The sequence below is a fragment of the Malania oleifera genome, chromosome 13 (assembly GCF_029873635.1).
Source record: "Malania oleifera isolate guangnan ecotype guangnan chromosome 13, ASM2987363v1, whole genome shotgun sequence".
In the NCBI taxonomy this organism is placed as follows: domain Eukaryota; kingdom Viridiplantae; phylum Streptophyta; class Magnoliopsida; order Santalales; family Ximeniaceae; genus Malania; species Malania oleifera.
This window is the reverse complement of record NC_080429.1, coordinates 66,494,149-66,521,750: the sequence shown is the minus strand read 5'-3', so window position 1 is coordinate 66,521,750 and position 27,602 is coordinate 66,494,149. Positions and strand designations below refer to the sequence as shown.

Genomic DNA, 27,602 nt, shown 5'->3' with positions numbered 1-27,602 from the left:
AATCTTCCTATAAGTTCAAACGACAGAGGATTAGAGCTTATACGACTGAAGTTCCTTAGAGTTTCAAAAAATTAACTTGGACACAAGGTCAAATGTCTAAAGTTTGGGATCATACTTCTGATGTTGCAGGTTCAAATGATTGAAGTTAGGGTTCAGTCTTCTGGTGTGCTTTTGCATATTTCTGTGTTTCTCCAATAATTCTTCATATGACTGAACTTAATCTTCAATCTTCTGAAGAAATTCTTCAGACGACTAAGCTTAACTTCGATCTTCTGAAGTTGAATCTTCAGATGACTGGTTAGAGAGTTCGGTCTTCTGAACTGAACATGTTTTGGATTTTCCTTTTTATTTTCAAAAATCTGTTTTTGCTCCTTTTCTTTGCTCTTTCATAAAATATTTTTCGGGGTTTTAAAAAAAAAAAACTCTTTAAGTTCATAAATATCCCCTAAAGATGTTCAGGAGATGCATGAGTCCTAAGGTCAGTCTAGGGTATATTTTGAGCCACAAATTAAATCATATGAAATATGTAAATACATTCAATTTTAAAAACCCATTCCCATGACGATCTTGAACTTACCACTTGCATCTTCATTCTTCAACTCTTTTAGTTCCAAGGATTTTGCCAAGATATATATACTTTAGTCTTCATGGCTTTCATGACTTTATATCCTTCTGTGCATGCTAAATATTGTTCCTGTTCACAATCTCAATGCACAGATCGAATACCAAGTGATTTGTCATTATCAAAACCGGATTGGAATCATAAAGTCAACACATACACTATTTATTTCCAACTGATTCAACTCTTCTTACATAGCTATTATCCAAGAATCTTCACTTAAAACTTATTCTATGTTTTTAGGTTCTTCTTGTGATAAGAACACATAGTGATTACATAAGTTTTTCAATGATGATCTAGTAGTTACTCCTCGAGAAGGTTCTCCTAAGGCCTTAGAAAATACCTTAGGTCCCTAAACAAATGCACAAATAGTTGCCATATCACTTACAAATTCAGGGGAATTAATTAAAGCAAAAAATTGGACTTAATTGAAAATCTTGAGAGAGGTCAGGCGACCGAACCTGTGTTGTTCAAAATGCCTCGGGTGCCCGAACCGTGGACAAGTCAACATGTTGACTTGGATTCGAGTGCTGAACATATTTGACCGCATCGTCCACGAGCAACTGAATCCCAGACCTAACACCTTTTCACCAACCCGGGCGCCCGAACCTTTGCGTTTAAAATACCCTTGGGCAACCGAATTGGCAAGTTGGGGCCACCAAACATATGACCGAGCACCCAAACCTCGGACAGAATGCTACTAACTTTGGTTTAACCAACCGACTTTGATTTTGGGCACCCGAACCTTTATAAATTGATTTTTTAGATGAGTCTATTCGGGCACCCGAATCTCAGACCGGGCAATCGAATCTTTCAGGTTAAATTAATTTTATCGAGGTTAAAATTAAGTAAACAGGGTTAATTTTCTTAATGGTTTTTAGAAAAAAATTAATAATGCCCTTGGGGTTCCCATTGGTCATAATTTTGCCTATGCCTATATATATCTCTTCATTTGCAAAATTAAGGCAAGATTAACAAATAGGATTAAGCCAAAATTCTCTGAAAACTTTCAAATCCTATTTTCTCCTACTAAGTCCATAACACTTAAATACCTTCATTCCTTTAAGAAATCTTACTTTATCAGTATTTAATTAATCATCTTTTAAATTGCTAAGAAACCCTCACTTGCTTTGCTTGTGATTTTCATATTGAGAGTTTAGCTTGATTTTGCCCCCGATTTTATTTGATAAATCTTTGTGTGGGAAAAATCTTATAGCTAAGTGGGTTATTGCATTTTCATTGCAAGACTCATTGGGGCTTATAATTTTTGGTGTGCAAAAAATATTTTACAAGCTCAAATTTGAATATCTCATTATGTATTGTTATTGAGAAAATTATTTTGGAGATATTCTAGATTTCTATTAGTTTGAATCTTTAAAACCATAAACTAATATTAAGAGTTTATCATTGCTTAGTTTCAAGGATTAGCTTGTATAAACACTTATGTGCTTGACTTGAGATAATCACTATACTAAGTGTTGATTGCACACATAGAACACTGAGCTTATAGTTCATATATTCTTGAGGTGCATTGATTATATTGTGCGTATTGTAGTACATATCAACTTGTGTAAGAAGCATTTATTTGTATGTAAATTTTATATCATTGGTTGTATTCCAGGTGTGGCCTGAGGGGGCTTGATCTAGCCCGAAAGGATTAGGTTGGGGTCAGCCTCCACTACTGTACCCTAGCAAGGGATAGCTTGGGTTAGCTCCATTAGGATTTCCAGTGCTTTACTTCAAACGTGCAGCAAGAGCTTTCAGAGTCCCAAGCCGAGAAGAGACTGGGCTTTTGAGTTCTCACTAATTTTCTCCGCATCCATTTCCCACGAGTGGCCGAGACTTTTGCCTTTTTGGATTTCGTAGATCCGCAAACCCCAGGTGTGATGACTGAGCCCTGAGCTTTTCTAACTAGCCGAGGGACCACATATTTTACAACCCCTTCATCTCTAGTTCCACGGACTACCTCTTTACGAGCCCTATTATGGGTGATCTTGACATATCCAGTGTGAGCAATACGACAGTTCTTCATAAGGGAGCTGCCACACCGGCTGCCACTTCAACGTGAGGGGCTGAGTCACCTTTGATTTTACGCAGCCCACTGAGGTGGATTTCTTCTTCAAATGCCCTGGTTGTGGCCATTGAGCATCCTAAGGTGGTGAGTGTCATCCCCGACCCTTGTACGATAGAGTCTCTCACAACCATGCTGATTATTCTAATTGATGCCGCAGCGTGCCCACTGGTGCCCCTTGCAATATCAGTGTCAACAACATCTATCCTTGTGCCTACTGCTGTCGTTACAACTACTCCATTGCACACCCTTGCACCTCCCCTCCACCGCTCTATTCTGCGGCCCACACCAACTCCACTACCACCTACCCCTCTTAGCTGCACTGTGAGCGACTTGGCAGCGGAATCATCCGATGTCTCATATGATGGCCAGTTTGAGGATGGTGTGGCCATTGATAGTGCGAATTCTGATGATTCTGGGGATTAAGGGATTGACGACTGTGATGATGGAACTGGTGAGTCTACCAAGGATGAGTTTTGACTGCGTTGTGACCCCCTGTCTTCTCATTCATTGTATTTGTGTTGTTCTATATTAAACTGTTGTTTTTATATTTCCTGCTTGCTTATTGTCACGATTACTATCATTCTAGTTGTACTTTGGCTTTCCTTGTATTTCATAATAGGATGTACTTGCTTGACGGCTATGCAAGTTCATGGTGACTTTATTTTTGTCTTTTTGCCCTGTGTACCAATATTTCTTTACTATATTCTGGTTTTATATTGGGCATCTTCATGTGCAGGTACACTTGTTTTTCTCTCTTTATTGTGTAATGCTTCCCTCCCCTACCTTCCTAGTGTCGTTTATCTTTACTTCAGTGGGGATATTGAAGTCTTAAGTTGGGGTTTGTCGGGTTAGGAAAGCACTACACATTGAATATATGGCACATACATGACAATAATTTGAAATTCCAAAGAATACTATATACGGTAACTCATGTTAACACAACCTATTTCCTTTACATAGTTTTATAGTATTCTTGTTACAAATTCATGTTGTATCTTGAAAGTTAAGGAGTTGTCCCAATAGGGGGGGTGAATTGGATTATTAAAATTTCTTTTTATGAATTCTTTGGCCTTTTGTTAAATTATCAAACACTTAGCAAAGAACTTAGTTTCTTATTCAATCTACAACCATACAATTAAACTAAACTTAGTCAACCAATCAACCAATCAATTTACCAAGCACAAGTTAACGTATAAACTGCAGCACTATCAAGATTGATTCAATGGTAGGTTTTGAATATGAATGCTCTGCAAGATTCAACACTCAAGGTAAAGATTGAGAATGTATGCTTGCTGATAAAAAGCCTTGTATTAATGGATTTAATTCAAGGCCTATATTAATGGATTTAATTTTTTAATATTATGCTCAATATATAATCCAACACTTTTTTCAAGAATTTAGACTTTGAATAAACTTTCAGTTAATATGTCTTGGGTATTGAATCAATCAACGTACTTCCTTATGGTTTATGCAAATTATTGATCAACCAACGTACTCCCTTTCGATTTCCGCAATCCCAAAAAAAAATTAAATTTCAGTTTATTTAATTTCCAAATTACGTAGTATTTATGATCATGAAATTTAAAACATCCACGCAGTTTTTAAGTATGTTGGAATTTAAATAGTAAGGGAAAGAGAGAGAGACAAGAGTTTTTACGAGGTTCGGCTTATCCCCAGCTTACGTCCTCGCCTTTGGCCAATACCACCAAAGGATTCCACTATACCGTTCGTTTCCGAGCGGAACAAACCTTTTACAAGCGATACCCCACACTCAAACACTCCTTAAGTAGGATAGAGCAACGCCTCTCCAAGTGATACCCCACACTTGGTCACTCCTTCAATAGGCTAGAGCAAAATCTCTCCAAGCGATACCTCACACTTGGTCAACGATCCAACAACCTGGAATCATCAAGAAACAAGAAACAAAAGTTGTATACAATAACACTCTCACATAGAGCAGATTAGTACAAATTCAATCACTATGTACTTCAATAAAATATCAATATGAAATACAATGAAGCTCAAGAAAGAATTCACCAAGTTCCTTCTAGATAAGAATTGGCAACTCAGAACTTAGTAGTGTGATGATCGGCATTTTAGAAATTCAGCAATTCAGTTGCACAAAGTGTTGAGCAAGAGACAGCTTTGATTGCAAGATAGCTTTCCTTAGATTTTTCAATTCTTTCTTTCTAATTGTATGTAATTTGATTTTCAAAACAATCTATTTATAGGCTTCTAAAAGTGATTTCGTGTTACCTAAGTTTACTTGGAGTATCTTCCAAGTTTTTAGAAAATTTGGGGCAAAAGCAACCATTATTTGAGTTTCAAAACATTTAAAACTTTTTACCGTTAACAGTGTTCATATGACTGAACAATCAAGTTCAGTCTCCTGATGTTCCTTAAAGCATTGAAAAATATAGTTTGGACACAGGGTTAAACAACTAAACTTCAGGATCAGTCTTCTGAAGTCCTAGTTCAGAGAACTAAACTGAGGGTTTTGAGGGTATTCTGCCTGTTCTTTGTTTCAACAAATAAATCTTTAGTTGACTAAACTAATTCTTCAGACTTCTAAAGTAAACCTTCAGTCATCTGAGGTTGCATCTTCAGACTTCTGAGGGTACACCTCAATCATCTGGGCAGACCAACTTCAAAATTTTCATTTTAGTTTTTAAAATCATTTGTGCTCTCTTGCTTTGATTTTTTATAAAACATTTTCTAGGTTTGGAAATCAGGTCTCTAAGTCCATAATTAACCCTAGAAGAGCTTTCATCATATTTCCATAAGATATTTAAATATGAATGTTTAAATACAAAGTACTTACATAAAGACTTCTTATGACGTTTTGACATTCTAAACACTTAAGTCTTCATGCTTGTCTTTCTTTGAGCTCTCTTGCTTTGTCTTTCTTTAGCTTCATCTTGTCTTCAAGCTTTAATATACTTTAAGTTTTGAGCAAGTCCTCTTTAACATCCATGTTCTCATAATCTTCAAGCTTTATTAGATCATCTTTGAATCCATGTTTTGACTCTTTAAGCTTCATTTGATCATCTTTCTTTGAAGTATAGGCTTTGAATGATCCTTATGAGCATTTGACTTTATATTCACATACTTGAGTCCTGAAATAACATCACTTAACCAAATATGTTAGGTTCATCTTATTTTTTATCATCAAAACAAGATTTTAAACCTTGTAAGGCCAACATATCTTTTAATGGCTTTATTATGACTGCTAACAAAGAAGTGAATTGTTCATGCATACTTTAATGAGGTGTAGTCAGTATTAATTTTGGGAAACTCGATGAGAATTAATTGTGAGTTCATAAGTTTTAATGACGTTATATAAGTTTTTGTATTTACATGGTATATTACAAGGCTTAGTCACAATTACACATGATTCATTTCGCTTAGATTTCCTTGTGAGCACTGAGAGAACAATTATGGTGACTAAGACACCTTTGTGAAGATTTTTTAGCCTTTGTTTTTTTTTTTTTTTTTGGAGTTATTTACATGAACTCTGAGTTTACAAAACCCAACCATTCTTCTCAGGATACTCTTTTAAAGCTAGTATCTATATTTGCACTTGCTAGCCTAGAGGTGATGTCCAATGGGGAGATATAAACCTAGGTCTTGTAGCCTACTCAAGATGTGAATATTAAGCCAACCTTGGAGATGAAAATAATTCATGAACTTTCTTTCCGAGCTTGCTTCTCTATCGGTATCACGATGAAATTAAAAAGTTGTATTATTTGTCCCTGCTAGCAATGAAAAAGAGAGAGAGAGAGAGAGAGAGAGAGAGAGAGAGAGAGAGAGAGAGAGAGAGAGAAGAAAACGAAACTGATGAGTAGAAATGAAAGAAAAGAAGAAAATGATGAGAAAATATATCGATTCCTGCTCCAAAAACAAATTGAATAATGGAAATTTGATGAAAGGAGAATGGTTATGTACACAACATTCTTGCAAGTATCAAATTTCTTCGGGTGTTCTGATGCCTATGAATGGATTTATGTGTGGTTTATAAATTATCAATCTAAGGTGATCTTGGTAGGAAGTGGCGAATAGGTGAGAAAGCGTTAGGGTGAAGGACCCGACACCTCGATATTAGGTTGGATTCCGTTCTCTTTGAGACTAGTTCGCTCAATTTTCTTTGTTGTTTCTTCGATGCATGTAAGATGTTTGATCATGCATGTTTTTCCTCACATACGGGAGTAACCCCATTTTCATGAGTGTTTTTGCAAGTATAGTGTATGAGGATTATCCAAGTGAAATGATTCATTCAATTTACACTTGCCTTCTAATTATGCTTGTTTATGCTAATATTTATATGATGGAATTAACTCTGGATATGAATTGTTGATTGATTATTTGAGATTTATGATATCTAAATGGCTATATCTTATTGAGGTATGTATGGGTGATTTTCTTTGAGTTGTCATTATAGCGGAGGTATTGGTAAAGGGGCATGTTTGTGATGGTGTTATATGTTCGAATTTGAAAGGGTATGTCTGTGTTACTTGCTTGAGCTTGATTGCTATTCATTGGGATAGGAGTTTTTGGGAATTTTCCTAAAAACCCTCATGAGACTACAACTCGTCCACTAGGGCCGCCTAGGGGTTTAAAGCATTATTGCATGAGGTAAATGTAATCTTATTTTTCGTGAAAGAGGAGGTAGTTAGGAATTTATTTCTCTTTTGTAGGTTTTTCTTAGTTTTCTTTGCTCGAGGACTAGCAAAGTGTAAGTTTGGGATTGTGATATGTTCCTAAATATGCTTATTCGGTCCCCCATTTACCTATGTGATGTTTCTATTTACTCCATAATTACCATTGTTCAGAGTTACACGTGGTATATGTGATGTTTAAATTGAAGAGTTACATAGTGCAAGGAGCTAATGCAACAATTTGGAAGCACAAGGATTGACCAAGTGAAAATCACAGCTCAACTAGGTAAAGGGCGACCAGATTGAACTAGAAGATTCCAAAGTGTTAGGAAATAGCAGGTTCACAGAGACCTTCAACTAGGGCACGACCAACAGACCTTCGAAGCATGACCTGGTCGATAATGCCATTGACTGAACATAGAAATAATTGAAGGCATTCTAGAATGTATCGACCAGGGTGTGATTGGGAGACCTTGGCAATGCGACTAGGCTGACGCCAGTTGATTTGGAGATCTAGTCACGATTTTGTTGCTGATTGTTTCCTGATTTGAATTTGAGCGTGTATAAGCCCTAATGGGTGTAAAATTAAACTTCTAGAAGATAATGGGGGTGGGTTTTGGAGGCTATCAAGCTGTCAAGCCGCGTATTGAATTTAATTTTTAGGATTGCAAAAGTTTTAAAAGTAGTTTTCATTTGTTTTGTGTGAAGATTCTGATTTTGAATGAAAGGCATGTTTACATTATTGTTTATTATCTTGTCTTTGTGTTTGATTGTTTGCATAATGACTAGCTAATTTCTCATATTCTCCAATTTTGATGAAACCCTAAGTTAGATTTGCAAAGCTAGGGCTTAGTTGATTGTTCATAATAGGGTTTGGTTGCATGATGCTATTTAAAATTTTCTGAATTAATTTTCATAATCAAAGTGCTTAGGGACCAAGCCTAATCTATGTTCATGCAATGGGATTAATGGAAAGGAATCCGTGTTTGCTATATAGGGTATACCCAGTTCTCCCAATTGTGCTTTGAACGATTGGTGTGAACCTGGATACACTATACTACTCAAGCGGATTACTTGTATTTATTTAAGGTTAATTCTATGCATTCATATTAGGATGAACTTTTGAAGCCCCATTACAGCTAATTGATTGAACCTTAGTTATTGCAAATTAACGGCTTAGGGTGGATTTATAATTGGGGAATTACTTTTCCATAAAGACTTCAACCTTAGTTAATTTGCTTTCGTAGCTCTAAAGAGCAAAATCCAACATTCAACCTTTTTTGATTGTTTCTTGCATAGTAAATTAGATTGATTTTGGTGCATTGAGTCCCTAAGGATCGACACTCGACTTACTCACTATTTTACCGAATTTGGGAGAAGTTAGGGTTCTATAAATTTTATCTTTGGTGGTTAAGGACCCAAGCCTTGGCGAAGCTATCAACACCCTTGTATCCCTCACAAGATTAGCAAATGGTTTATCAAGTTGATTTAATTGATTTGCATCGCAAGGTATGCTACCTACTAAACTAGATTCAAGACCAATATACGGCACATTGCCATCCTCTGTGTACACTACATTCCCCTTTTGCAAGTCACCTAACATTTCGATTAACCCATCCGAACATGTATCACCACCTCCAATATTGGCCCCCTCATTTTCATCTTCATCACCATCGCTTTGAATTTTGTAATCTTCACCGTGAAACACCCATCTTACCTAGCTATTGTCCATTACATAGTCTAGTAAATGTTTTCCAACCAAATTAATGTGTCGAAATGTTAGGTTTTGGAATTTCTTCAAAGGAAACCTTATTCTATTGGATTTGTCAACACGAGGATGCACGAACTCTATGAAATCATGAACCGCTTTTATGTGTTCTAGCATAAAACTACCCCAAGCCTTTATCTAACTCTTATCCATGTTCATTAATTAGCCTATAACATATTCAAGTAAATGATTTTGATTATATTTCGTAATGTTCATGAGGCATGCACTGTGAATTCTAAAACCAACCACCTTTTGTATAAAGGGTAGAGATCCTATCCCATTAAGGAATAATGCATTTACATTATAGTCAGTTGCTCAAATTCCTTAATCATACTCATTATAAATTTTGGCAGTATCTCCCCATGGTTCTCCAAGTACACGAGATGGGGGAAGTGAACATGTTACTTTTTTCATTAAAAATTTGTCACGACACCCCACTATGAACCCAAAGAACACAATTGGAGACGCTCTCGAAATACGTAAAAAGAATGAAAAAAACATGAATGATGGCAACAATGTAAATACAAATTCCTAAAATGTCCACACATTAGTCAATTCAAGAATGGTTGAAATACAAACAACACTAATCGTAAATGAAAAAAATAATTAACATGTTCCATTGATTATTAATCAAGATAGTATGACTAATAATAAATTGAATATTAATTGATTTGTCTTACATTTACGATAAGACATGTATGCATGGTAATAATTCTTGAACGAGTCTATGCTGCAATGAACACATGCATATAATGAATAAAAGCATAAACAAAATATGATCTTTTTTATTGTTTAAATGTATTTTACTATTTATTTTTTGTACCTATATTAATATATGTTGACTCTATGAGTCCAATCCTATTTCAATAATGACAAATCACTTGGAATTTGATCTTTACATTGAGATTGTGAACAGGAATAAAATTTAGCATGCACGGAAGGCTAGAAAGTCATGGAAGCCATGAAGATTGAAGTATATACATCTTAGCACAATCCATGGAACTAAAAGAGTTGAAGAATGAAGATGCAAGTGGCAAGTTCAAGATTGTCATGGGAATAAGTATTTAGAACTGAATGTATTTACATATTTCATATGATTTAATTCGAAGTTCAAAATATACCCTAGACTAACCTTAGGACTCATGCATCTCATGCAAATGTTTAGGGGATATTTATGGACTTAGATACTTTTCTTAAAACCTTGGAAAATATTTTATAAAAGAGCAAAGAAAGAGAGCAAAATAGATTTTTGAAACTAAAATGAAAAAACCAAGAAAGTGTACTATTTAGAAAATCGAAGTCCCTACCCAGAAGTCTGAAGTATCAACTTCAGAGGAATGAAGTCTATGCTCAGTCATTTGAAGATCTAACTTCTAAAGAGTGAAGTTTAAGCTCATTCGTCTGAAGAATTTCTTTAGAAGACCGAAGATTAAGTTCAGTTGTATGAAGATTTATTAGAGAAACACAGAAACAGGCAGAAGCACATCAGAAGACTGAACCTTGACTTCAGTCGTTTGAACGTGAAACTTCAGAAGTCTGAAACCCAACTTCAGACGTCAGACCCTGTGTCCAGTTCAATTTTTTGAAGTTTTAAGGAACTTCAGTCATCTGAGCTCTAATCCCCAGTCGTCTGAACCTATGGGAAGATTAAAAATTTAATCTTTAGCAAGAGAACACCCGAGTTATTTATTAATCAAGTTGATCCAACAGTTAGGACTTATCCCAAGGCCAAGGTTGCCTATATAATCAACCTTTAAACCCTAGTGCCCCAAATTCTGGCATAAGATTGAGTGTATTGAACATTTAGCACAACTTGGGAGAGCATTGAACACACTGCTGAATTCTTGCTTGGGATTTCAAAGTTTATACGTCAAATCTGAGCTAAGGCTACATTGATCTTCAAAAGGGAATTCTAGCGATTATTGTGCATTCAACTTGGTATTGAGGTTTGGTAAATCGATCTATTTGTTACTACTTATTCTCAAAGAGTTTTTTCATCCCAAAATCTATCATTGAATATTATTTGAGAGATTGATCGTGAGTGTACTTATATACATATAGATTGTTTTGAAAAGATCACTACTTGAGATAAGTTTTGCCAATGGTTAAATATTTTTGATTCAAGTGTGTATTCATTTAAAGACTCGATATTTTCGATATTACAAAACCACCAGATTAAATATCCTTAGAGCTCATAACTATATATATTATTGAGGGATATTTTCTGAAAAATATTATATTAGGTTTTTGATCTTTGGAACACATATCATATATATATATATATATATATATATATGTATACATATACATATACAAAGATCATATTGTGTTTTGGATATTTGGAATAAAACTTATCGATCTAAATTTTTGGAGAAAAACTGAATTACATATTTGTATTGAGCTCATTTAGTTGGATTCAATATTTGAAGTGGAATAGTCATATTCTCTTTAACCAAAGATTATTTAAAACCCTAACTTCTCTAAAGAACTTATATAATTATTTTGGGAGATTTGGTCAAAGGAAAATTTTGCGAAGCATATCATTCATATAACGATTACATCATTACATCATACTGAGAGTTTTATCATATGGATATGTGTTAAGTTTTCCATTGTACTCACTAGCTTTGTTAGAAGCAACATTAAGTTGTTTTGCAGATTTGAAATTCTATATTGTAATCACGGATCGGGTTGTGAACCGAGTAAGGAGGAAGTTGTGCCTCTTGTAAGCAGTGGATGTAAGGGAAGCTCCTTTCTGATTAAAAGAGTAGGGATTTAGTGGAATCCTTGAGTGGGTTGCTCAAGGCGAGGACGTAGGCCGGGTTGGCTAAACATCGTAAAAATTGTGTTTTCCTTCTCTCTTCCCTTACTCCTTTTAATTTCTGCAATGCATTTCATTATCTATCTCACATGTGTGTACGTTAAATAACCCCACACGCACTGGATAATTAATTGGGTAAAATCAAGTTTATTTAGATAATAATTTGAATCAATTTCAAATCCCTGCAATTAATTTGTTAAATATATAAATAGGGATTAAGTTGTAAATAATCTTAAAGAAGTTAAATAAACCCAATTCACTGCCCCTTTTGGGATTACACCGGAATTAACATTTGGTATCAGAGCAAGTTTACATAAACTTAACTATTCATTTTGTAAAAAAATCACATGGCACACATCGGTGCAACTGCATTTGGTGAGGGACACTCGTCCATTAGACCACCTATTTTCTGTGGTGTAAATTACACCTACTAGAAAAGAAGGATTAGTATATATCTGTTAAATGTAGATTGGAAAGTGTGGAAAATTGCTTCCAAAGGAAACGATGATCCCTATGAAATTAGTTGATAAGGTTAATGTACCTAAAATTGAAGATAAGTATACTGAAGAGGACTGGAAATCAGTGCAAATAAATGCTACTACACTAAATATGTTATTTTGTGCACTAAATGTAAATGAGTTTAATAGGGTAATGGTATGTAACTCTGCTAAAGAGATTTGGGAAAAATTAGAAATTACATATGAAGGTACTAAGGAAGTAAAAGATAGTAGGATAAACATGCTCACTAGTGAGTATGAAGCATTTAAAATGACTGCTGATGAATCTATTCAATCTATTTACACTAGATTCACACACATCGTGAATTCTTTGAATGCTCTTGGTAAATATTACCCTACTTATGAGTTGATCAGGAAAATACTCAGGGGACTACCACCAGTTTTGGGAGCTAAAGCTGCTACAATAGCAGAAGGCAGAAATCTCAAGGAGATGTTTGTTGATGAACTAATTGGATCGCTCATCACATATGAGCTTGCAATAAATGAGTGGAAGAATGAGCAAATTAAAGCAAAGAAAGCTAACTGACTTAAGGCATTATCTCACTACTCCAGTGAGGGAAGTGATTCATAATCGGATAAAAATATGGCACTCATCACTAAGAAATTTGGAGAGTTTATGAGAAAGAACAAGAAATACACTAGAAAATTCAAGGGCTCAAAAATAGAAAAGGGAGAGTCAAGCAGAAGAAAACAAAAATATGATCCTCTCATGTTTTATAACTGTAAAGAATTTGGATACATCAAGCCGGATTGTCCCCAGCTGAAGAAAGTGTCTAAGAAGAAGAAGAAGAAGAAGAAGAAGAAGAAGAAGAAGAAGACTCTAAAGGTGGGCTGGGACACTCATAGTACCAATAGTTCAGAATTTGAATCCAGTGATGACGAGATTGCGAATCTATGTCTGATGGCTCATGATGACCACGAGATACAATCCTTTTGTTCTGCTTCATTTTATTATTCAAGTGATTCAAAAAATGAAAATAACATGCTTTCTTATGATGAATTGCATTAGGAATATTTGTATGCCCTTAAAATGCTTGAAAAAATGAATAAGAAAAATTATGGTTTGAAATTAAAATTCAACGAATTTTCAAAGTTAGTTGAAAGTCAAAATGAATCTCATGCATCTCTTATGAAAGACAAGGATTTGAAAATTAAGGAGTTAGAAAAGAATTTGAAAGACAAATCTAATATTATTTGTAAATTTACAGAAGGTCAAAATAATTTTGAAAAACTCCTTGGAGCTCAACGAAATTCCCTAGAGAAGGAAGGTCTTGGTTTTAATGAGAAGGAGAATCTAAAATAGAGACATCTCTACATGGGATATTTTGTATAAGAGTCAAAATCATATGTTCCAACTAAAGACTATCATAGAAATATTACATGTTTTAAATGTAAAAGTTTGGGTCACATAAAATTTGGCTGCCCTTTCAAAAATAAAGATGTCAAAATTAAGAAAGCCTGGAAATTCAAAGGAGAATCTAGTACTAACCCCCATGGACCCAAGAAAATCTGGGTACCAAAAGTAGTTATCTGATTATGTCCTGCAGATGTGCTTGAGATTGTCCTCCTCGAAGGACAAGTGGTATAAGGATAGTGGATGCTCACAACATATGACATAAGATAAAGCTAAATTCGCATCTATCATATCCAAAGATGAAGGATTCGTTACATTTGGGGATAGCTCGAAAGGTAAAATCATTGGACTTGGTAAGGTTGGTAAGGAACCTTCACTTGTCATTGATAATGTGTTATTAGTTGATGGATTGAAACATAACTTATTGAGTATAAGTCAACTATGTGACAAAGGTTATAAAGTCTCATTTGAACATGACAAATGCACTGTAGAGAATAAATCTGAAAACAAAATAGTGTTTACTACTGATCGTCATGAAAATGTATACACCACTAGCCTTGACAACCTTGCTTCTCCACATGTTACTTATTTTCCTACTATAAATGAGATTAGTTGGATTTGGCATAGGAGACTAGGACATGCAAACATAGTTTTAATATCTAAACTTGTTAAGGAAGAATTAGTTAAGGGATTGCCTAAGACTAAATTCATGAAAGATAAAATTCGTGATGCATGCCAACTAGGAAAACAAGCAAGAACAAGCTTGAAGAAGAAGAAAGTAATCTCTACTATTGGGCCACTTCATATGCTACACTTAGATTTATTTAGTCCAAACCCAATTCAAAGTTCAGGAAGAAAATCATACGCATTCGTCATAGTTGATGATTATTCAAGATATACATGGGTACTATTTTTAGGTCAAAAGGATGAAGTAAGTGAAGAATTCATAAATCTGCGTAATAAAATTCAAAATGAAAAGGGTTATATTGTTACTAATATCCGAAGTGATAGGGGTAGAGAATTTAAAAATCAAAGCATGGAAGACTACTGCAATTCATTAGGAATAGCTCATAATTTTTCAACTCCTAGAACACCCTAGCAGAATGGTGTCGTTGAAAGGAAGAATAGAACTATACAAGAAATGGTCAGAAACTATGCTTAATGAACACAAACTACCTAAGTACTTATGGGCTGAGGCAGTAAATACCACCTGCTATGTTCTAAATGGAGTTATGATTAGACCATCTCTAAATAAGACTCCTTACGAATTATGGAATGGCCATAGACCAAACATGTCATATTTTAATGTATTTGACTATAAATGTTTAGTGCTTAGAGACAATGAACATTTAGGAAAGTTTGATGTGAAATCAAATGAAGGTATCTTCCTAGGGTATGCCTTAGATAGTAAAGCTTACAGAGTATATAATAAACGAACATTAACCATTATAGAATCCATTCATGTAGTATTTAATGAGTCAAATCCCTTGTCTAAAAGGACCGATGAAGATGAAATTGAGATAAATAAGGAATTTGAAAAATTATCCATTAAAAATGATTCAGAAAAGAGAAGTAAAATTAAGGAACCATCTTCTGAAACTAATAAAATTGAAAATGAGGTTAATGAACTACCTAGAGAATGGAAGTACATAAAGATTCATCCTATTGATCAAATAATAGGTGAACCATTACATGCAATAGCCACACGATCCTCGCTTAGGAATATGATTAATCATTTTGCCTTTTTATCTCAAGAAGAACCTAGGAATGTGTGTGAAGCAATTAAGGATGAATCGTGGGTGATGTCCAAGTAATAAGAGTTAAACCAGTTTAAGAGAAACAAAGTATGGACATTAGTTCCTAGACCTGAGGATAAGATAATTATTGGAACAAAATGGATATATAAGAACAAGAAAGATGAACATGGGATAGTTGTTAGAAATAAGGAAAAACTAGTAGCTCGGGGATATAACCAGGAAGAAGGAATAAATTTTGAAGAAACCTTTGCACGTGTAGCTAGAATGGAAGTCATTCGAATGCTTTAAGCCTATGCTGCTTTTAAGGATTTCAAGCTATATCAAATGGATGTCAAAAGTGTATTTTTAAATGGCTACATAAGTGAAGAGGTAGATGTAGAACAACCCCTAGAATTTGAAAACCATAAGAATCCAGATCACGTTTATAGACTAACAAAAGCCTTGTACAGTTTAAAGCAAGCTCCTAGAGCTTGGTATGAGAGGCTAAGCAGCTTTCTACTGGACAATGGATTTATCAGAGGGAGGATAGACACAACACTTTTCATAAAGTCTAAGAAAGATGACATGCTCCTAGTTCAAGTATACGTAGATGATATCATATTTGGAGCTACAAATAAAGACTTGTGCAATGAGTTTGCAAACACTATGCAAAATGAATTTGAGATGAGCATGATGGGTGAACTAAATTTCTTCCTAGGACTTCAGATCAAATAAGCGAAACATGGAATTTTTATAAATCAATCGAAGTACATTAGAGATCTCCTAAAAAATTTTAATATGGAAGATATAAAAATACTAAGGACACATATGAGTTCTTCTTTGAAATTAGACAAAGATGAACAAGGTATGCTAGTAGATGTCAAGCTCTATCATGGAATGATCAGTAGCTTACTATATCTGACTTCCAGCAAGCCTGACATAATGTTCAGTGTATGTTTGTGCGCAAGATTTCAAGCTGCACCAAAAGAGTCACATTTGTTAGCTGTCATATGAATACTTAGATACCTGATAGGAACCATGGAACTTGGGTTATGGTATCCTAAGTATACATCTATTGAGATTATCAGCTATTCGGATACTAATTTCACTGGTAGCAAAGTGGATAGGAAGAGTACGAGTGGTACATGTCATTTCTTAGAACATTTGTTAGTCTCTTGGTTTTCCAAGAAGCAAAATTTAGTTGCTCTTTCCATAGTTGAGGCAGAATACATAGCAGCGGGAAGTTGTTGTGCTAAAACACTATACATGAAGCAACAACTAACGGATTTTGGATTAAGCTATGGCACAATTCCTATAAGATGTGACAATACGATTGCAATAAACGTATCAAAGAATCCTATATTATATTCACGAACAAAATATATAGAAATAAGACATCATTTTCTTCCTGATCATGTGCAAAAAGGAGATGTGACACTTGAGTTTGTATGCACAGATGAACAATGGGCATACATATTCACGAAACCACTTGTGGAGGATAGGATTATCCTAATTAGGCGTGAATTAGGCTTGATGCATAGTCGAGAGGTTGCCTAAAATTATATTAGATGACATAATTCAGGGGGAGCAACATCACTTAATATTCACAATTGGTTAAAAATTTCAAATTTGGCTCATTTGTTCCCATTTGGTATCACATTTGTTCACATTTGGTATTAAACTCATATCATGATGAGAGCATATTAACTTACACATGTTAATTCTCACATAATCTTTAAACTTTAGTGATTGTTTTTGCTTATCCATGTCTATGAAATTTGTCACACTATGTATGTTCACAATGCAATTTAAATCAACAACACAACTTTCTGCATTAACAAGGGGGAGAGGTAAAGTGATTTAACACAAAGAGACACATTTCACATTACAATTTTTAAAAATCTAACGGTTGACCTTAAGATTTAAAGGGGGAGAAGAATATAAGGTTATGTCTGCTCATGTTTTGTTATACACCTTTTTGTTGATGTCAAAAGGGGGAGAAGATTATCAGGTTATAGCAAAAATAGGTTGCAAAATTAATTGTGTATGAGCATATTTCATATTGTTGCATATTTGTTTGTGCATTATTTGAGGGGGAGCCTTGTTAGGCGTAACCCATTTTATATTTTTTCTCGTGTATTTGTCATCATCAAAAAGGGGAGATTGTTGACTCTATGAGTCTAATCCTATTTCAATAATAACAACTCACTTGGTATTTGATCTATGCATTAAGATTGTGAATAGGAACAATATTTAGCATGCACGGAAGGCTAGAAAGTCAAGGAAGCCATGAAGACTAAAGTATATACATCTTGGCACAATCCATGGAACTAAAAGAGTTGAATAATGAAGATGCAAGCGGCAAGTTCAAGATTGTCATGGGAATGAGTATTTAGAATTGAATGTATTTACATATTTCACATGATTTAATTTGAAGCTCAAAATATACCCTAGACTGACCTTAGGACTCATGCATCTCATGCAAATTTTTAGGGGATATTTATGGACTTAAAGACATTTTTAAAACCCTAGAAAATATTTTATAAAAGAGCAAAGAAAGAGAGCAAAATAGATTTTTGAAACTAAAATAAAAAAAACAAGAAAGTATAATGTTCAGAAGACCGAAGTCCCTACCTAGAAGTCTAAAGTATCAACTTTAGAAGACCGAAGTCTATGCTCAGTGATCTGAAGATCCAACTTCAGGAGAGTGAAGTTTAAGCTCATTTGTCTGAAGAATTTATTCAAAAAACCAAAGATTAAGTTCAGTCATCTGAAGATTTATTTGAGAAACACAGAAACAGACAGAAACACATCAGAAGACAGAACCTTGACTTCATTCATCTGAACTCGCAACTTCAGAAGTCTGAACCTTAGGAACTTTAGTCGTCTGAACTCTAATCCTCAATCGTCTGAACCTGCGAGAAGATTAAAAATTTAATATTTAGTAAAAAAAATTACGAGTTATTTTTTAATCAAGTTGATCCAACAGTTAGGACTTATCCTAAGGCCAAGGTTTCCTATATAATCAACCTCTAAACCCTAGTGCCCCAACTTTTGGCATAAGATTGAGTGTATTGAACTTTTAGCACAACTTGGGAGTGCATTGAACACACTTTTGAATTCTTACTTGGGGTTTCAAAGCTTATATGTCAATTCTGAGTTAAGGCTACATTGATCTTTGAAAGAGCATTCTAGCGATTGTTGTGCATTCAACTTGTTATTGAGGTTTGGTAAATCGATCTGTTTGTTACTACTTATTCTCAAAGAGTTTTTTCATCCCAAAATCTATCATTGAATATTATTTAAGAGATTGATCGTGAGTGTACTTATATACATATAGATTGTTTTGAAAAGATCACTACTTGAGATAAGTTTTACCAATGGTTAAATATTTTTGATTCAAGTGTGTATTCATTTAAAGACTCGATATTTTCGATATTACAAAACCACTAGATTAAATATCCTTAGAGCTCATAACTATATAAATTATTGAGGGATATTTTCTGAAAAATATTATATTAGGTTTTTGATCTTTGGAACACATATCATATATATATATATATATATATGTATACATATACATATACAAAGATCATATTGTGTTTTGGATATTTGGAATAAAACTTATCGATCTAGATTTTTGGAGAAAAACTGAATTACATATTTGTATTGAGCTCATTTGGTTGGATTCAATATTTGAAGTGAAATAGTCATATTCTTTTAAACCAAAGATTATTTAAAACCCTAACTTCTCCAAAGCACTTACTTATATAATTATTTTGGGAGATTTGATCAAAAGAAAATTTTGTGAAGCATATCATTCATAGAACGATTACATCATTACATACATATTGAGCTTCAAGTTTTATCATATGGATATGAGTTAGACTTTCCATTATACTCACTAACTTTGTTAGAAGCAACATTGAGTTGTTTTGCAGATTTGAAATTCTATATTGTAATCACGGATCGGGTTGTGAACCGGGTGAGGAGCAAGGTGTGCCTTTTGTAAGAAGCGGATGTAAGGGAAGCTCCGTCTCGGTTAAAGGAGTAGGGATTTAGTGGAATCCTTGAGTGGGTTGCTTAAGGCGAGGACGTAGGCCGGGTTGGCTGAACCTTATAAAAATTGTGTTTTCCTTCTCTCTTCCCTTACTCATTTTAATTTTCGCAACGCATTTCATTATCTATCTCGCATGTGTGTATGTTGAATAACCGCACATGCACTGGATAATTAATTGGGTAAAATTGAATTTATTTGGATAATAATTTGAATTAATTTCAAATCCCTACAATTAATTTGTTAAATATATAAATAGGAATTAAGTGGTAAATAATCTTAGAGAAGTTAAATAAACCCAATTCACCCCCTCTTGGGATTACACCTGAATTAACAATATATGCAATTCTAAATTATATATGTACGAGGGGACTCCACATGCAATGTGATGTGTCCCTAAAATGCATTATTTTAGGCCCTCATTTACCTATGTCTTGTCCTCATTTATCATGTATTTACCCTTTCTTATCATAGTTCGGTGTTATGCAAGGTTTGTTCATGTTTTAGGAAAATCAGGTTAAAACTGAGGAGTTAAGCAATATAAGAAGCCAAGGGAGTAATTGAGAAGAAAAAGAGTCAATCACATGCTTAACAAAGCCCCAAAGCCTTAATTCATTAAAGCACAAAAGGCCTTGTTCGATTATGTGGTGCGACCAGCTAACACAAGGGGTGACCAAGTTATGAAAGGAAGACTCCAAGGCTCAGATTGAAAATAAGATGTTGCAAGGTTCAACCAACAACTTGACTAGGAGACCCCGAGGAGTGACCAAGTCAAGAACCTGAGATTAACTGAGCTAGAGATCCCGAGGGTCTCGACCAGTAGCTCGACTAAGAGTACCTATAGGCGCAACTAGTTCGAGAAAGCCTGAACCCTATAATTCCTAAGAGTCTTAACCATGGTTCAAATAGGGAAAATGTGGGTGTGACCTAGTCGACAAACGCGAGCCCAAGTAACTGCTTCACGATATTTTCTAGAAAACTTTCCTGATTTGAATTTGAATCATTGTAAACCCTTTTGGTTATAAAACCTAGCTTCATCTATATGCTTAGTGTTCCCCTTTGGCCCCTCTTTGGTTAGTGACAGATAAAGAGAGTCGTTAGGTGCTACTTTAAGTAGATTTACTGATTTCATTTCAATTCCTTGTACTGGTTCATGCTTGGATTCTTTGAAATCCTGTGACAACCTTCAAGTTCTAGGTGCTGCCGCATAGATTAGCTGGCTCTTGGTTGTATTCTCAATTGCTAGTGACGGGCTATTGAGTTACAATTAAGGCCATTTTTCAATACATGTTCTTGTACTACTTTGATTTAAATACCTGCACTTTAAATTCCATGTATTTAATTTCCATGCACTTTTATCTTTCTTATTGTGATGAGACCCTAGGATAAAGGATAGCATAGCTCAGGATTCGGTCACTTATACATAATAAGCTATGACTCATGTATAGGTGTTCTCATGATCATTGGATAGGGTATACCCTGGTTCCTGATCATACACCAGAAGATTGGTGCACCTTCGTTACCCTATGCCACTCGAATGGTTCACTTAACTGTTTAGCCTAATACGAATAGCTAACCGAACATAGCTATTGCAAATGACAACCTAAGCTTGATTCGTAATATGAGATTTGCTTTCTAGGATTAGTGTTAATATAGTTTTCCTACTTTCGTAATTGATAGAAAAACAATTTCAAAATCTCACATTTTTCCTTTTTACACAAAGTGTAGTAAATTACACTAGAAGTGGTAAATAACTACACTAGAGTCCCTGAGGATCGATACACAATTTACTCATTGTTCTACTAAACTTGGGATTAGTTCAGTTATAAATTTTATCTTTGGTATTTAAAGACCCAGCCTTGGCGAGCCAACTAAATTTTTGTGTCGTTGCTGGAGACTCTGTTACGGTAGTAAGCCAATTTCTAGTTTTAAGTACTGCGAGCTTTGTTTTTCTTTGTTTTTTTTTTAATTTTATTTTTATTTGATACTCTGAAGTCTTGATTGTGTTTTGCATGTGTATATGTTGGGTTTGCGCTCTTTGGATCCTGAGTTAGTGCCTATAGACCCTGAGATTTTAAGTACCTGTGTATGCCAAGTTCCTTAAGGACTTGTGCACACAAAAGCATAAGTCAAGGATGCACATGAACAAATAAGTTAGGTTGAATGAGCATGTGATCTCAATTATTTTAGGTCACATTCCTCCAAAATCAGAGCTACCACCATCTCCGGTGTAATCGGTGATTACACCATTGATAAGGCTCTTTTAGATTTGGGAGCAAGTGTGAACCTACTTCTGTACTCAGTCTACCAATAGTTCAATTTAAAATAGTAGAAGTCCACCCCCGTCATATTGAGCTTTGCTGACGGATCAGTGAAAAAGCCTCAGGGTGTGATAGAGGATGTCTTGGTCAAAGTCGAAGAGTTCTATTATTCTATTGACTTTGTTGTCTTGGATATGGAACCTTTTGGCCCAACCAAGGATCCGAATCCTATCCTATTAGGACAACCATTCTTAGCTACAACTAATGTGTACTTTCAATGTAGGATTGGGATCATAGATGTGTTTTTTGGAAACATACAACTCTAGCTAAATGTACTTCACACTTCCCAACATCCACTCGATGTTGTCCAAGCTATCCATGTTGACATAATTGATGAACGTGTTGAGGAAGTGGCTCCCTTGATTTTGTGAAGGGACCCTCTAGAGGATGTACTTCAGCCTAATAACCCCTCCATATCTGGCCTAAAAGACCAATATAAGAAGATCATTGCCATTTATGACCCAGTCTCAAGCTTAAAGGGACAACTTTGGGTAAGTGAGAAGTGGTTTAATAAGGAAATGGTGGAAGAAACTCCTATCTTCAAACCAATATCAGTTACTTAAATGATTTTGTAGGTGTGTCTGAGGTTGTCCTCAACCAAGGACAAGTAATACATGGACAGCGGCTGTTCACAACATATGATTGGCGATAAGGCCAAGTTTGCGTCCATTGTTCCAAAGGAAGGAGGGTTCATGATCTTCGGGGACAACACAAAGGGCAAAATCATCAGAGTAGGTAAGGTTGGTAAGGAACCTTCCCTAGTTATTGATAATGTCTTATTAGTTGATGGTTTAAAACATAACGTACTGAGTATAAGTCAATTGTGTGATAAAGGTTATAGTGTCCTTTTAAAATGACAAATGCATTGTTGAAAACAAATCTGATAACAAAATTCTTTTTACTACTAATCATCACAAAAATGTTACATCACTTGTTTTGATAACTTAGCTTCACAACCTGTAGCATGTTTTTCTGCTATAAATGAAGCAAGTTGGTTGTGGCATAGGCATCTATGGCATGCTAGCATGGATCTTCTGTCAAAACTTGTGAAAAATGACTTAGTTAAAGGCTTACCAAAAACACATTTTGTGAAAAATAAAATTTGTGATGCATGTCAAATGGGTAAGAAAATGAGGTCAAGTTTTAAGAAGAAGAAAATCATATCTACTACTAGACCACTTGAAATGCTGCACATAGACTTATTTGGTCCTAATCAAACTCTAAGTCTTGGAGGAAAATTATATGCATTTGTGATTGTGGATGACTATTCTAGGTTCACACGGGTACTATTTCTTACCACAGAAAACGGTGTTATTGAAAGAAAGAATAGGTCCTTGCAAGAAATGGATAGAACAATCCTTAATGAACACAAATTATCCAAATATTTCTGGGCCGATGCAGTGAGCACTGCCTGTTACGTAATGAACAAAATATTAATCAGGCCCTCTCTAAATAAAACTCCCTATGAATTATGGAATGGCCATAGACCAAACATCTCTTGTTTTCATGTCTTTGGCTATAAATGCTTCGTACATAGGGATAATAAGCACCTAGAAAAGTTTGACTCAAAATATGATGAAGGAATTTTTCTAGGTTATTCACTTCACAACAAGGCTTACAGAGTATTTAATAAAAGAACATTATCTATTATTGAATCCATCCATGTTGTCTTTGATGAGTCTAATCCTTTTTCCAAAAGAGATGATGAAGATGATACTGAAATTATAAAAGGATTAGAGATGCTCTCCATTGAAAATAATATAGATAAGAATTCAGAGATTAATGACAAATCCATTAAAAATAATAAAGTTGAAAATGAGGTTCAGGAACTACCTAGAGACTGTAAATTTATTAGAAGCCATCCTTTATGAAATTAGGAATAGCTTCCCAAGAGGGGGGGTGAATTGGATTCTAAAAGTTTTTTTTAATTCCTTTTTAAAATTCTTAAACTTATTTTATTTCATTTAACCAAATCGTGACTTGTTTGTTTAATTTCCTAAGCACTCAAGAACTTAGTTTCTTTATTTAATCCTTAACCATACAAACATCCAATCATTCAACCAAACCAATCATATATAATTAGAAAGCAAACAACCAAGCCAATACACAGCACTTATGTAATATAAAAACTCAAAATGGATATTAGCCAAATTTGAACCAAGCCCTGTAGTGAATGCGATTTTATGCTTGCTGATGTAAAGCCCTGTATAGATGAATTCAATCACTCTTTCCAAATATTTAGAACTCAAATAAACTCTTGGTAAATTTATCTCTGGGATGTTAACCAAGTAACGTACTCCCGTATGGTTTCCGCAAGATATGGTGTAACCAATGTACTCCCATTCGGTTTTCGCAACCCAAATCAAAATTGGACTTTAAGTTTACTTGATTTCCAAATAAACGTAGTATGTATAATTTAGATATTTTAAACATCCACGCAGTTGTATATGAACTGAAAATAAAGAATAGGGAAAGAGAGGGTAAGACGGGGATTTTTACGAGGTTCGGCTTCAACATAGCTTACATCCTCGCCTTTGGCAAAACCACCAAAGGATTCACTAAACCTGTTCTGTTGACGGGTGGAACAAACCTTTACCATACTCCTTGGTTAAGGCTAGAGCCCGCCTTCTCCAAACGATATCCCCTCGTCCAGTCACTCCTTACATAGGCTAGAGCCCGCCTCTCTAAGCAATATCCCCTTGCTTAGCCAACGATCCAAACAACCCTTGGAATCGTCAATCTACAAGATACAAATCAAATATTTGTGTACAGAGAATTTGCTCCTAAAAGAGCTGATTAGTACAACAATTCATAACTATATACTTCAAAGTAAATAACAATATGAATATTCAAATTGAAGCTCAAGGAAGTATATCACACTTTAGATCAAATCATAGGTGAACCCTCACATGGTGTTGTCACACGTTCTTCCTTAAGAAACTTGGTTAGTCATTTTGCATTCTTATCTCAGTAAGAACCTAAAAATATTAAGGAAGCCATAGAGGATGAATCATGGGTACTATCTTTGCAGGAAGAGCTAAATCAATTTGAAAGAAATAAAGTTTGGACCCTAGTTCCTAGGCCTGATGATCACACTATTATTGGAACCAAATGGGTTTATAGAATCAAAAAGAGTGAAAATGTAGTGACTAGAAACAAAAGTAGGTTAGTAGCCTAGGGGTATAATCAGGACGAAGGAATAAACTTTGAGGAAACATATGCTCTTGTGGCTAGGATGGAAGCGATTCGCATGTTACTTGCATATGCCGCTTTTAAAAATTTTAAATTATATCAAATGGATGTCAAAAGTGCCTTTTTGAATGGCTATATAAATAAGGAAGTCTACATAGAACAACCACTAGGTTTTGAAAATCATAAATATCCTAATCACGTATATCGGTTGTCTAAAGCCTTTTATGGATTGAAACAAGCTCTTAAAGCTTGGTATGAGAGGCTTCGTGGTTTTCTTCTAGAAAATGGATTTACCAGAGGCATAAAATTTACACTACAGTTTTCATTAAATCTAAAAATGATCATATGCTCCTTGTACAGATATATGTTGATGATATTATCTTTGGAGCTACAAATGATGAATTGTGTAATGAGTTTGCCAAATGCATGCAAAACGAATTTGAAATGAGCATGATGAGTGAACTAAGCTTCTTCCTAGGAATCAATATTAAACAAGCCAAACATGAGACTTTCATATGCCAATCAAAATATGTTAGGACTTGCTCGAGAAATTTAATATGGAAGACGGTAAAATTCTAGGAACTCCTATGAGCTCTTCCACTAAACCTGACAACGATGAGCAAGGCATTCATGTTGATGTCAAAATTTATCGTGGCATGATTGATAGTCTCTTGTATCTTATAGCTAGCAGACCTAATATTATGTTTAGTGTGTGTATGTGTACTAAATTTCAGGCTGCACTTAAGAAGTCTCATTTGTTAGTAGTTAAGAGGATACTTAGGTACTTTGTTGGGACTATTGAATTAGGATTTAAGGCTTTTATAGGTCAAGATTACGGTGGATTAATTCCAAGAGCTCCCATGTTTTGTTGTGTGTCCTTGTGTATAGAGGTTAAGCTAATAGGCCAATAGGCTAGCCAATCTTGTTATAAGTCCAAGACTCATTTATTTTTTTTCTTAATGAAGCTTGTTATCTATTTATTTATTAGGCCCAACATAACATATATTTAACATGGCATTTTTAATATAACCAGCCAACAATTATATGTTTAACCAATTAAATTATTGCAAAATTTTTTGTCTATGCCACAACTGTCATTGTCTTGGGCATGCCACCTATAATTTTGATGCAACATTTCATAATTGTATGATGAAATTCCATTACCACCAACCATCAAACTAGTTGTTGGTGAGATGTTTGAGTACCATTTTACCACCAATAAGAAATGTCACTCACTTCTCAACTAAACTTACTATTGTTGTTGTTTTTTTTTACTATTATTATAACTATTTTGAAAGTTAAGCTCCTACAAAAAAAAAAAAAACAAAATAACATGTTATCGACTCAGAAATTTATACTAGTCTTAGTGAGTTTCATTAATGATTTTTCTTTCTCTATTTTACTTATTTTCTTGTTTTCATCCTATTCAAGATTGAGGAGAGAACTAGAGGCAAGGTGCCATTATCCTTAAAATATTTAAAAATTAGGGTTGAGAGACCTATTTTTTACCACTTTTGGAAAAAAATATAGTATTATTTTTATAATTGAATAAAAAATTATTTTTCCCTATAACCAACCAAAATAAACATTATTATATACTTCAATAATTAGGAAGTATAATGATAGGGATTAAAAATGCATGGAAAAAAAAACTAGGATTTGCGAAAAATAAAAGATGGAGAAAAGGGAAAACACGTTGTCCACAAATTAAAACTAGAAAAAACAATTTGTTGATAAATAGACACAAGGACTTGCTAAGTCTAACTACCAGCTAGCATCCTTCTATCCTCTCCACTTGAAATAATCACACAAAAAATTAAGAAAAAAAAAAAGCAATAACACTTTCACAAATTATGGAACCATTCTAATAAGAAAAGAAAACACGCCTTCAACAAGTAGTAACAGTATGTAAGCATTATAAAACAAAACTATGGGACTGATAATGCTTATTTATTAGGGGTTATTAAACACAGGTCCTAAGAATCAGTCTTGTGAGTGTAAGCATGTGTGCTTAGAGAAAGAGAGATAAAGAGAGAGCAAATACTCGAAAAGAGAGAGAGAGAGAGAGAGAGAGAGAGAGAGAGAGAGAGAGAGAGAGAGCATAACTCAATATTTTTTATGGCGTAAGCTGCAAATATGCTAGCGATGGCATGAGCATGTTTGGGAGGGATGAAGCCTGGTCCGACACATTCACAAATATTGCTTAATGAATGTCTCGAACCAGGCAACATTCCCCTCAAACTATCTTCATTTATCACCAAACCTTCTTAGTATCCTTCCTCTCACCTAAAACCCTAAATTGATCAAAACACTACCATATAATCATGAAAGCTAGGTGATTTTAAAATAGGAAGAGAAAAAAAAAGACTCTCTTCACATCCATCCCAATACATGTCTATGGATATGCTTAGGATTCCCCATGACTGATGAGAAACCCTAGGTGGCCTTGAAACTCTATTTATAGAGGGTGGGGGAGTAAGGGGAGAC

At 34.6% G+C, this 27,602-nt stretch overlaps 1 long non-coding RNA gene across 1 annotated transcript; it reads right to left on the bottom strand.

Moving 5' to 3' along the window:
* Window positions 1–4,318: 4,318 nt before the first annotated feature.
* Window positions 4,319–27,391, bottom strand: LOC131146902 (uncharacterized). The gene is made up of 3 exons (XR_009134488.1): window positions 18,372–27,391; window positions 18,180–18,273; window positions 4,319–4,592 (listed from the first exon to the last, which is right to left on the bottom strand). It is a non-coding gene; the product is annotated as an uncharacterized LOC131146902 (long non-coding RNA).
* Between the last annotated feature and the right edge of the window lie 211 nt (window positions 27,392–27,602).